Source organism: Sciurus vulgaris (genome assembly GCF_902686455.1).
Source record: "Sciurus vulgaris genome assembly, chromosome: 11".
Taxonomy (NCBI): Eukaryota; Metazoa; Chordata; class Mammalia; order Rodentia; family Sciuridae; genus Sciurus; species Sciurus vulgaris.
This window is the reverse complement of record NC_136472.1, coordinates 42,488,606-42,502,310: the sequence shown is the minus strand read 5'-3', so window position 1 is coordinate 42,502,310 and position 13,705 is coordinate 42,488,606. Positions and strand designations below refer to the sequence as shown.

The following is a 13,705-nucleotide window of genomic DNA, read 5'->3' as shown; positions in this document are numbered from 1 at the left end:
AATAACTTGTCTGCACCAAACACCCTGCTTCACGAATAAGACAAATTCCCTCACCTTACAGATAGCACGATAAAGCAGGGAAAATAAAGCACCATTAAACCATCAGAGAACAAAGGTGTTGCTGGATTTGGCATGATGTGCAATGGGAGTGCAAACAGGAGGCTAGTGAAGTGATTAGAACAGGTTGGAAGGACCTTATGTGCATGTTGCATCTTTCACCTCATCCTTTACTTACTCTTCGCCTTTGTTTTAATCTCATCCTTTACTTACTCTTCGCCTTTGTTTTAATCTACCCACCTGTTAACAGTTAACTCAAAGCAGAACTACATGGTGAGTGAGTTAGGAGTTAATCTGAGTTCCACAAAAAAAAAAAAAAAAAAAAAAAAAAAAAAAAAAAAAAAAAAAAAAAAAAACAGATCCTGAGATAAGTATCCCAGTAAAAATAGTTTATTGGTGCTATGATCACAAGGAAACCCCACAAGGGGAATAAGAAAAGAAAGGTAATCAAAGAGCAGTAAATTATCAAATAAATTACCACTTTGTATAACCATAGCTTAATCACACAGGGACAATGCTAGGAAAGCAGGATAGACCCCACACTTCAGAGCTTTCCTACATTTGGTGCAAGGGACATGGGATATTTAAACACCAACTCCTGTCTCTCATCCACTGAAGCATGCTCATAGGGGTGTTATCCTTCAGCAGCCTCCCTGACTGGAAGTTCGCAGTAAAGAGATGTAGATGCAGGTGGTAGGTATTCTTCTTCTGGAGTTCTGATTTTGTGGAGCCAGGAGAATCTGAGCTGCCACAGAAAGAACCAGAATTGTCTGAGTTGTAATGATCAAACTATCTCTACCTCTTGTTACATATGTGCCATTGAGTATGTACAACTTATGAGTCTCAGTTTCTTTATCTTTAAAGGAAAAGGATAAGTATTGTTGGTGATTTTTCTTTTTTTAGAATAGCAAAATATTGTTTGCCAAAGAAAATCTGGAATAGAACACTAATATGTAAATCTACTTGTTATGGTTTAGATGTGAGCTGTCCCCTAAAAGCTCATGTGAGAGAGTAAGAAAGCTGAGAGGTGAAATTACTGGGTTATGAAAATTCTTAACCTAATCTGTGTATTAATCCACTGACAGAGATTAATTGGATAGTAACTGTAGACAGGTAAGGTGTGGCTGGAGGAGGTGGGTCCTGGGGTGCGTGCCTTTGGGGTATATATTTTGTTCTTGTTGAGGGGAAGCTCTCTTTCTGCTTCCTGGTACCGGGTTCCCAGCTGCTTTCCTCCACCACACACTTCCATCATGATGTTCTTCCTCATCTCAGGCACTGAGGAATAGAATCAGCCATCTATGGACTGAGACCTCTGAAACCAGATGCCCCAAAATAAACTTTTCCTCCTTAAAATTGTTCTTGTCAGGATTTTTGGTCACAGCCGTGAAAAAGTTGGCTAAAAAAATAAAAAATAAAAAAATAATAATAAAATAAAAAAAAAATAAAAGTGAGTTGTTCATATTGAAGCAGTAAGAAATATCTTGAATATCTAGCTTCCTGAGAACAACAAATAAAATACCCTCTGCCATTGGATAGTACCTAATTCTCCTGATATCTCTGCATCTCCTCCTCCCAAATATTCTATGATATTTAGTAACGTTAGTACTGTTATTTAGTACTACTCAACCAGTTCTCTTCCAAGAAAAGAAAAGCACCAATGACCAAATTTGTACATCTCTTTAGCCATGGCTCAAGCATTTCTGTATGGGAATAGTGATTGTAAATCAAGTTGTACTTATAGCTCAAGGTGCTAAGTGTCTTAAAGCTGTTTGAATAATAAATTTATGACATCTTATTTAGTTTTCATAGCCTATTTTCAGTGATTTTAAGGATGAAGGTAAACACTATGAGGTGATTACAAATTCCCAACATCAATTTATTTTTTTGCCACTGTTCTTTCTTTTATTAAATTGGTACAACTTTATGAGATAGGTATGGTTATATTGTTTTCGTTATAATTATTATTCTCATTATGTTATTATTGATTTAAGTGCAGAAAGTCATACAAAACAATTAAGAATTCACTTTAAGCATGAGTGATTTTCATTTTTTCCATGCATTCATTAAACATTTTTGGTAGATATTTTATTAGAGCTATTGTGCTGCACACATAAAGCATATTAAGGAAAAAACAATAACTGACCTATTACTCTATTCTAAATGATGTATAAGAAGGGAATGTGAAGCAAACACATGTACTCTGTTATATGTAAATACAAATCAATAAAATCTCATCACATATATTTAATAATTTTATAATAGGGGAAGGAAGGAAATCACCTTTTTTTTTTTTTTTTTTTCCCGCAGTGCTAGGGATTGAACCCAGGACATTATGCTTGTGAGGCAGGCACTCTACAAACTGAGCTATATCCCCAGCCTTGAAACCACCTCTTAAAAGAAAGTTCACAGAGAAGGCAGTCTTTGTACTTGTTCATAAATAATGGTTTCATTTTGGGAACCACCATTTGACCCAGCTATCCCACTCCTTGGCCTATACCCAAAGGACTTAAAATCAGCATACTACAGAGATACAGCCACAACAATGTTCATAGCTGCTCAATTCAGAATAGCCAGATTGTGGAACCAACCTAGATGCCCTTCAATTGAGGAATGGATAAAGAAACTGTGGCATATATATACAATGGAATATTACTCCATCATAAAGAATGATAAAATTATGGCATTTGCAGGCAAATGGATGAAATTGGAGAATATCATGCTAAGTGAGATAAGCCAATCTCAAAAAACTAAAGGACGAATGATCTTGCTGATAAGCGGATGAGGACATATAATGGGGGGGGGGAGGGGTTAGCGTTAGGGTTAGGGTTAGGGTTAGGGTTAGGGTTAAGGAGGGTGGTAAGAATGGAGGAAGGAAGGACTGTATAGAGGGAAAAGAGGGGTGGGAAGGGTGGGGAGAAGGGGAAAAAATAACAGAATGAATCAAACAACATTACCCTATGTAAATTTATGATTACACAAATGGTATGCTTTGACTCCGGGTACAAACAGAGAAACAACATGTATCCCATTTGTTTACAATTAAAAAAAAGAATGGTTTCATTTTGGAAATTTTAACTAGAGTATTCTATAATGAGTGAAAAGCAATGTAAGAACACTGAACAGGAATATTAGTGACATCACGTGTTCAGATACAAAGAGAAGAGAAAGTCTCAATTGTACTGTTCTGGAAGCAAAGGGGACATCTAGAAGACACTGGAAACCAGGCTAAGGCTTCTTCCTTTACATTCTATAAATGTGGGTGAGGCACTGAAGGTTATGTTTAGGGAACTGGTTGGAGATGTGCTTTAGAAGTTATGAATTACTACCAACCTAAAAAGGAGAAATGAAAAAATTAATTACATGTCTGTTGTGAGCCAAATACTGTGATAAGTGCTTTACCTTACTAGTTCATTTAGTCTTCATTTCACCCTGAAAAAGTTGTATTACTACCACTATTCTTACCCTTTCATAGATGAGAATTTCAAAGTTAAGAGAGAAAAAATAATAACCCAATGGCTTGAGGGTCAGTAGGTAGGAAAGTTAGGATTTATTTACACTCAAGTCATCTTCAACTAAGATCGCAGATCTTTTATGCAAACTAGATATGGAAGAGTTTGGAAGGCTAGGCACACCTGGGAAAATCACAGTAATTCTGCTTCTATCCAAAGAAGATATTCCAAGCTTCTCCATCCGTGGGTGCCTGAAACCATGGAGAGTACACATTTCTATATACACAAATTTGTGTACATACATACACAAATTTAATGCCTTTTCCATCTTATCTGAGCACTTTTCTCACACTGTGGCTTTAACTTTTGCAGCTGATAAACAGCAGCAGCAAAGCCAGTTTGAATTTTTTTCCCTTTTCACAATGTAAAAGATAGATTTGTTCTTTTTGAAGATCTTAGCAACCATCAGAATACATTTTTTTGTTTCATTATTAAGTCAAGAATATTTTCCACTTAAAGAAATCACCTCAAAGCTTCTCTTTGTCATGTCTAAATTGCCTACATCACTATTCTTGCACCTTGGGCCCATTATTAACTAAAATAAGGGTTATTTGAACACAAGCATTGTGATGCATGAAAGTTGATCTAATAACCCAGAGGGCTGCCAGCTGAATAACAGGTAGGCAGCAAATAAAGCATAGGCATGCTAGACAAATAAGATGATTCATGCCCTGCACTGGATGGAGCTAGACAGTGCAAGACACCTCATGCTACTCAGAATGACATGCAATTTCTTCTGAATTGTTTCTTTTGAGACTTTTCCATGTAATATTATCAGGCCACAATTGACCATGGTTAACTAAATGTAGATAAGGTGGGGGAGGCTGCGACATTAGAAAACCTCAAGAACAATTTCATGCTAGGACAGAGATTTGATTTTTTTAACTCTTCATTACCTCTCACCCCATCCAACACTTACGGCCTTCAATGACAGCATCTCATCTCTGAATGAACCTTCCATGACAGGGACTTCAAAGCTTATGCTTATTTCAGCTCACCATCCATATGCTGAGTCAAAATTTAGCAGGAGGAGCTTTCCCCAAATAAATTGAATAAATTTCAGAGATGGGGACACAGTCATTCCTAGATTCATATCCCAATTCTACCACTTCGTAGAGGGCATTTTAATCAACCCCATAATTATCAATTTTCCTTATCTCTTCTTAAAGACAAGGATAATAGCTTCCTACAAAATGGCTAATGAAAACTTAAAGGAAGTGTCTGACATGATACAAGGAAATAGAAACCTTAAGTACATAATCATTTCTCCCTAATGCTTCTAATCATTGACCCTATTTTTGCTCATTGAGGACACCCAAAAGAACTGCCATTCAAATGTGTAAGACCAATATTGTTCTACCCTTCTATATTGTACATAGGTGTATTATGTGTGTGTGTATATGTGTGTATGCCTCTTTCTATATCATGATAGGCAAAATAATGACCCCCAAATATGTCTACTTCCTAATCCATAGAAACTAAAAATATGTTAGATTACATGGCAATTGACATTGCAGAGGGAATTAAGGTTGCTAATCAGCTGACCTTATGATATAGGAAGATTATTCTGGATTATTTGGGTGAGTCCAGTAAATCCTTAAAGTTGGAAAACTGCAGAAGAATTTCCTGTCAGTGAAATGTTACATGAGAAGGAACTGACCCACCATTACTTGTACTGAAGATGAAAGGGGAAAGGGGCAGCACAAATCTGGAATTGTGGGTAGCATTTAGAATCTGGGAAAAACAAGGGAACAGCGTCTCCCCTAGAGCATCTGGACTGAAATGTTTCCCTGTTGACACCTCGATTTCAACCAGTGAGATCCATGTTGTACTTCTGACTTATACAATGTAAGATAATATGTTGGTATTGTTTTAACCCATGAAGCACATGGTGATTTGTTATAGTAGCAATGAAAAGTAATACACATATTCCAGCTTCTTCTGGATAAATTGCCCTATTTTTTTTTTTCAATGTGTGATTAACTTGACCTAGTTCTGAGTGACTTCACTAGCAAAGCTACTAAAGATCTGGGGAAAAGAGATTTGACCCTAACAATGACCTCCAAGAGAGTGCCCTGATCAGCACACAATGTCTACCACAGTACTGTTTATAGATGCATACAACAGCCGGAAACTCAACTCCCTCATTAGAGACTCTTCTCAGGTAACCTATTTTCGCCTCAACATTAAAAAAATAGTTACAGGCCACTTCTAGTTTCATACTGAAGTCTTAGCTAAAACATCTAAATTGTTTTTATATACATCATTTTTAAGGCACTTCTCCATTTTTGTGGTAAAATTTGGGGAATTTACATACGGACAAAGTAATATATTTGTGACATTGATGGAATGATGAGAAATACAATTATATCTACTCTATACCAGGGCATTTAAATTGAGATGCTTGGGCTGCTTATTGTAAACAAAAATGATGTTTTGCCCAGGTCCTGACTTACTTGCCTACTCAAAAGTCTCCTAGACAAATGCTTAATGACAATCATTTTCCACAGTGTGTCCTGGAAAGTCTCTGTCTTATAAGACATAGGAACCTACTACACTGGTTTGCAAAACACAGTCTGCTTGTGTTGGGAGTATAGCTGAATGGTACAGCACATACTCAGCATAGGCAAGGCTTGGGTTCAATCTCCAGCATAACACACACACATACACACACACACACACACACACACACACACAGAGTATGCTCTGCTTAGTGATCAGGGTCTAACCCTGCCTGTGTGAAGTCTACAGTTCTAGGTAAGTGATGTCACCATCTTTAGTCTCAGCTCACTAAAAGAAAGCATTATCCAGTAGGCAGTGTATAACCTTGGGAAAAACTCAGAATCAGAGATATAAACCTAGGAGATAACTTCATTTAGTGGTTAAGTGTGTATAGACTTTGGAAATGAAGGATCTGACATTGAAAACCAGGTTACAAATAGTTGTGTAGCTGCAGTAAACTTCTAGCTCTCCTCTATAAAATAGAAACAATGGTGTCAAGTTTTGTAGTCTACACTGTAAAACTCTGATCAGTGCCTAGATCACTGTATGTGTTCAAAATGTGTTGGTTTTTTGGTAATGATGATGACAATGATGGTAATGATCATTTTAGAAAGTCACATACGCACCGTTTTAGTCAGTTTTTACACTTCTGTGACTGAAGGATCTGATCTGCACAATTATAGAACAGGAAAAGTTTATTTGATGGCTCATGGTTTTAGAGGTCTTAGGCTATAGAAGGCTGGCTCCATTTCTTGGGGCTCAAGGAGAGGTTGAACTTCATGGCAGGAGAGTATGGCAGAGGGAAGCAGCTCACATCATGATCAAGAAGCAGCGAGAGACTCCACTCACCAGATACAAATAAATACCCCATAGCCACACCCCCAATGAATCACTTCCTCCAGTCACACCCTACCACTCAATTAATCCCTATCAGGGAATTAATCCGCTGATTGGGTTAAGGCTATAATTCAATCAATTCTCCTCCAAAACTTCTTGCATTGTTTCACACATGAGCTTTTGGGGGACACGTCACATTCAAACCATAACATTCCGACCCTGGCCCCCTAAAGCTCACACTCATCTCACAATGCAAAATACATTTTGTCCATTTCCAAGAGTTCCCATAGTCTTCCCATAGCTTCAGTCTCTGAAGCTCAAGGCATTCTCGCATTGTGAGCTCCTATAAAATTAAAAGCAATTTGAAAGTATCCAATATACAAAGGTACAGAGTAAACATTTCCATTCACAAAATTAGGGCCATAGAAAGAAGAGACAGGACCAAAGCAAGATCAAAATCCAGCTGTGCAAACAAGTCCTATAGCTCCACTTCTGGCATCTGGGGAACACGGCATTGTGATGTTCTGTCCAAAGGGCTATTTATCTCCGCCCCTGTGGCCTTGTTGGTTGCAGCCCAAGTGCCCTTCCTATTGGCACGTCTCTGCTGGATTCCTACAGCTTTCCTAGGTCGAAATTTCACATTACTGGCATTTATTAATCTCTAGGATCTAAACCACAGCTTCAGCTTCCTCCTCAAATTTCCACACTTTGCCTTCTCAGAATTGCCACAGGGACTCCCACCCTTCTGCACCTTGCCTGGCTTCCAAGGCCTTCTTTGGAAATCTTGGTGGAAGTCTCCATGAACCCCAAACTCCAGCATCCTGTATTCCTGTAGAATCAGCACCACATGGTTGATTCCAAGATCTGCCGCCATCTTGAGCAGTAGCCAAGCCTCCAGGGACCCTTGCTGCAACAGCCTCTGAGGGTCTGGGTGACTGAGCATGTTGAAAAAACTTTCTAGGCCCATTTGTGCAAGAAGGGTGACCCACTGGTCTCTTCTCAAGAGAATTTCACTTTTACTCCCTTGAGCTTGAGATGGGTGTGGTCTTGCCAGCTCCTCAGATGCCCTCGAGCCATCTTTCTTATTACTTCTAGCCAAAGTCTTTAGCATTTAGCCATAATGTCTTTAGCAACTGCGGTTTCCTAAGCCCCAGTTTTACTTGGGCCTGTCCAGTTCACATTTTCCAAATCTTTCTGCTGTGCTCTCTGCTTTCTGATCATGATGTGAGCTGCTTTCCTCCACCATACTCTCCTGCCATGAAGTTCAACCTCACCTTGAGCCCCAAAGAATGGAGCCAGCCTTCTATGGACTAAGACCATAGAAGCAAGAGCCTTCAAATAAATTTTTCCTCCACTACAATTGTGCTGGTCAGATCCTTTAGTCACAGCAGCAAAAAAGCTGACAGAAACATATACTATATTGGATGAAGTCATAAATACAGATGAAATTACCAAGGAACAAGTATTATAGGAAAAGTGAGTGGGAGAAGAACAGGAAGCATTGGAAATACCTGTATTCAAAATGTTACAACTCATTTTGCATGACAATATTTTCATTCCTATAAACTTCCCGAGATCCTTGACACTTTTCCCATCAAGAGGTGGAATCTGTGTCTCCATCTCACTGACTTTGTGACTACCTTAAGAAATAAAATGCATAAGACTGGGTGATTTCCAAGAACAAGTCACAACCTTGAGATATGTGCATATCATTGACTTCCAGAGTCACCGAGATGGAAGTCTTACTAGATGAAAGCCAGTTTTGGAAAGTTTAGCAACACCATTGCCCACTATAATGTAGAAAATGGGAAATAAACCTAATGCACTAGAATATCTAAGATTTCCAGATAGAGCATTGAAATTGCTGTTCACTTTCTTCTACTTGCCTATAGTAAAGAGTAAGAAGAAAGAGATAACTTAAATAAAAAAGTTGTTAACTATAAAGGAGGTTGGGCTTGCTAGATAAATAAAACATTTTCATTCAGAGTCTCTCTGGAGGAAACATAATCCTAAAATAAAGAAATGACTTCAGAAAAAGAGCCCAGCACAGATAAAGAAAATATGGTATAAAGTTAAGAGTATGACAGTAAAACTTTTGTTAAGAAAATTTAAGGTCCTCAACCAGAAAAAAGATCTGCTGAGAATGTCAAGTCTCAATGATCCTTTCATATGAAGGGTTTCTAAAACCCTGGAGTACATTGTCCACAATAGTCACACAGGAAGTCCAAAGGAACACTAGGATTACCCTGATGAGATCTGTGGTGGTGGCTTTTATCTAACAGAAAAGATTATAAATGACACATTAAAAAAAAAAAAAAAAAAAAAAAAAACAGAATTTTGAAAGGAATGAGAGATCAGTTTAGGCTGAAAGGGACAAACAGTACCAAATGAAAGAGGCTGTTGGGATTCTTGAACTTCTACAAGCAGAAATTAAGTAAAACTACTGAGCTGCAAACACAGGAAAACAGCAAAGACACAAGCTGTGGAGAAATCCTTCTCAGAGAGTACAAGTGGATGTTAACCAAGGAATCAATAATATAAGCCCAGCTAAGAAGCAGTGACTACTGTGCTTCCAGTGTCCCCCCTTTTCAATGGGAATGTCTACCATGCCTGCTCCATCATTGTATGCTGGCTATGGGACAGAGGTAGATGGCAAGTCACTTTAGTTTAAATATCTTAGATTAAGAGGAAAGTTACTCAAAGAAGCTATACACAAGAACCACACGGAGATGCCTTATCTACCCTGAACCTGTCTTACATGCGGAGATCTGATCCTTGAGCATATAATCTCAATGCCACAATGGAACAAGAAAGGGGGTCTTAGGAGACTAGGAGGCAGAGTCTATTTTGCTTGTAGAAGGGATATGTGTTGTGAAGTCTCTGTAGCTCCTCCCCTGTGGCCTTGTGGGTTACAGACCAAGTGCAAACTCGAAAATATTTGTTCCCAAATGCTGTTGCAGAATCTTGTCTCATTCCCAGCAAGAGCCTATTTCTCCACCCTTGAATCTGATGAATAAAATGTTTCATAAATGACAATGCATGACTTCTGAGGTCATGAAAGGTTAGTTCTCTCTCCCCACTCCTTCCCTTTGAAGGTCTGAGCCAACATACAAGAAGCATAACTATCTCAAAGCCAAAGTACTAAAAAAAAAAAAAAAATCTATGAGGAGACTACAGTCAGAGAAAGATATTCCAGCTTCAGCTGTCCCCATCTATTCACATCTCCTCCCTCTCCCCAGGAGCCAGACATGAATGAGTAAGCCTTTAGATGACTCCAGCCCAACATTCCTGATTCCAACGGCAGCAGAGAATTTAAGGGAGAAACACTACACTGAGCCAGTCAACCTCCAGAACCATGAAGGATAAAAATAAAATGATTGTCATTGTTTTAAGCCAAGAAGTTTGGGGGTGGTTTGTTATGCAAAGATGGATAACCACAACACAAATTTTTCAAATGTTGGAAGAAGTGACGCAGTCACACGATCAGGCAAAACTAAGATGGTAGAGCCATGGAGAAGCCAAGGGAAGAAATTCAAGAAAGAGTGAAAAAAGTCTGCAAAAGGGAGAGGATGAATGATAAATGGAGAGTCCTCTAGAAATCAAATGTGTTTGCCATCTCTTTTCTAGAATATAAAACTGACTAGTCTTCTTAACATAAAACAAAATCAAATAGAGAAAATCACCAGCATATGTTCCCCCTATGAGCCTCCTTCTTGCCCCACCAATCAAATCCTACTCAAACCCTGTCCAAAGCCTGGGATGGAAAGGACAGCAGCACTCATTATTTGTCAATGAGAACAAGACACAATCTCGGTGCTTTCCATATATTATTTCCATTAATAACAATAACTCCATTGAATGAGTATTATGCTCATGTTACTAATCATTAGTATAAGGTTCAAGAAAATTACATAATTTGAAGTTAGACATGCAGCTCATAAATGGCGGACCCATTATTTTAACCTAGTCCCATGTTACCCCCAAAGCCAGAATGAACACATCTGTAGTCAGCTCTTTATGATAAAAACTAGCCCAATGGAGGCTAAAATGAGTGCTGATGGTTTTAGTGCTGGTCTTCTCTGAACTCTCCCTCTTCCATATGGCATCCTCCAGATGGTTGGGAGCTGGAGAGAGTGATCTGTAGCAATTAGTTTTTCTCTCTCCCCAACACCACCAATCCATGTATTACTTGCCCATAATGCCCCTGGATTCAAAAGAACTGCCTTCTGTGGACACAAATTAAGCCAGCATGGGGAAATTAAGCACACAAAAAAATTCTAAAAATGGACTACTGAAAGGGTGTTTAATATAAGAATCAGGTTCCAGATTGTGTCCTGTTTACAAAGGCACATATTGTGCTAATAGTAAAATCAAGCAAGCTCTACTTTCATAATGGTAGCTCAAAATGAATGCCACCCACCCACTCCCACACCCTAACCCTCACTAACACTCCATCATAGCAATTAATCTTAAATCACCTTGCTCTGAACTACACAGATGAACGGAATTTTGTGCACATATTTATGTGGTTTGTTTGCCATTTTCTATAAATTGGTAAAGACCATTTGAAAATGAAAGGAACAGCTCAGCCACATGGCATACTGGGCTCCTAAGTTTAACTCATGAGATAAATGTATTTTCACAGTGATCTTGGAAAACCACTATATGAAATAGGTGTCATTAATTACCAGAAGCCAGTGCTTCAAAATATACTCCAGAGAATTCTGGGTTCCCTAAGACCTGATAGTTACTCAGTAAGAATAGAGTATTGTTGTCAAATAACTTGGGGAAACACAGCAATTCAATTTGTTCTCTTGAAAATTCTACACTGCATATTAGCATTTTTAAGATAGAGAAAATCTTACAAGGTACAAATCTGTTTAACTATGCTTAAATCAGGATTTCCCAAATCTACTGGGCTATAGAGTCTTATCTCCATACAATACCTATTACATTTCTTGTAGAATATAATTCTTCAAGAAATACATTAGATCAAATAGCATTTTTATCCCTATTGCAGGAAATTGTGTTAGGTCAATTGGTAGAACAATAGAGGGATGAGTTTTTTATCCTTTTCAACTTACTTAAATATGCTGATGGGGAGTCTGAGGAATGGTAGAGATACAGAAAATGCTAAGATACAGAAGAAGTTAAGAAGAAAGCATGCAGGATAAGACAGACATTCAATTACTGAACACAGGAGAACAGTGAGATATGACAGAAGATTGCAAGTTTCAGAGTCAAAAATGGATTGACTAAACTTCTATTTTACTAGTGGAAATGCTTTTTAAGCAAAGTTAAATCAAGTTACTTAATTTCCTTAAGTCTACATGTGCATGTGTGTAAAACAGGAATAAAAATAGGTATGTTGTAGGAATTGTTAAGAATTAAGTCAAGTCTAATGTAGAAAATGCCTTCCACATTGTAGGCATGAAACAACTAGGGTTTTCTCACTCTATGGTTGTTCCTTTATTCTTCACTTAAACAATTATGTATTGTTTCAGAAAAAATGGTGGTCCCATATGAACTGAAACAAAAACATACGAGTTCAAGTTATAAGCATTCTATCTGAGGTTCATATAGCTACATAAACACTGTAAGGACCCAGAAGAAATGGAATATTGATAGATCTCTCTAGACTCATCTGGTCTATGTTCTGATCATTCTAGACCCTCTTAATGGGAGTGTCTTCAAGGAAGAATTGTTCTGCTTACTACAATCTCTTCTTGTACACCTGAACCTCAAACCTTATCCTCCTCAATGGCCAACATCAAAAAAGCATTTTAAAAATTCTAGATATGGAATTATGTCTCTGCACTGTGATTTCTCACTAAGAAAATGTACTAGCAAAACTTACTATATAAACTTATTAAAATCAAGTTCTTATCTGTGTAATCTTCCTTATTTATAACATTCCCATACCAGCATAGTCCAGGGCTCCCAATAAATATTTAGTAAATGTTTTTGAGCTTTTAATTACAAAGAGATACTATGGACTAAATTATGTCCTTCTAAAATTCATATATTGAAGCCCTAAACCCCAGTTTGATGATATTTAGAACGAGACCTTTGCATGATAAGTAGGTTTAGGTGAGATAATAGTGATGAGGTCCACATCATGGAATTAGTGACCTTTTAAGAAGTGACACCAGACAGGCTGATCTCTTTCTCTCTCTCCCTGCTCTCCCACTCCTCCCCCTCTCTCCTCATGTAAGGACACAGTGAGAAGGCAGCTATCTACAAGCCAGGAAGAGAGAGCTCACCGGAAAACTACCACAATGACATCTGGATCTTCAACTTCCAGTCTCCAGAAAAAAAATAAATGCCTATTATTTAAGCCACCTAGTCTATGGTATTTGTTACTTCAGTGTCAGCTGATTAAAAAAAAGAGAGAGCTATAAAATTTGGATGCTGAAAGCTAAATTCATTCAGAAAATTCCCCTCCCTGGCAGTTTCCCCTTACGTACTCATATACATTCATGTTTGGAAACGTCTTGTTTCACCTAGTGAATGGAAGGACTGCAGGAATCAATCACAGTCATTTCTCCTCCTGGGGTGATCTCAATATGTTTATCTCAATATCCCTGAAACCCAAGTCCCTGAAGTCTCATATTTTATACACAAGGATTTGCAACTTTATATACAAGGTTACTGTATGATTACTTAAGAAGGTGTAATTATTTGAGTAATTATTATCAACTATAATTTCATGCTTAAATTTGGGCTGAAGGAGTAGATACAGATATAAGAAAGACAAGGATAATAGTGGATAATATCTACTGAAAATCCCTACCTATTTA

General features: G+C 37.9%; 1 long non-coding RNA gene across 1 annotated transcript in view; it reads right to left on the bottom strand.

Moving 5' to 3' along the window:
• Positions 1–436: 436 nt before the first annotated feature.
• The window catches only part of LOC306640708, a 35,551-nt gene continuing 22,282 nt past the window's right edge, over positions 437–13,705 (bottom strand). The window contains exon 3 of the long non-coding RNA XR_013757866.1: positions 437–1,453. This is a non-coding gene — a long non-coding RNA (uncharacterized lncRNA). The remainder of the gene's footprint in view (positions 1,454–13,705) is intronic.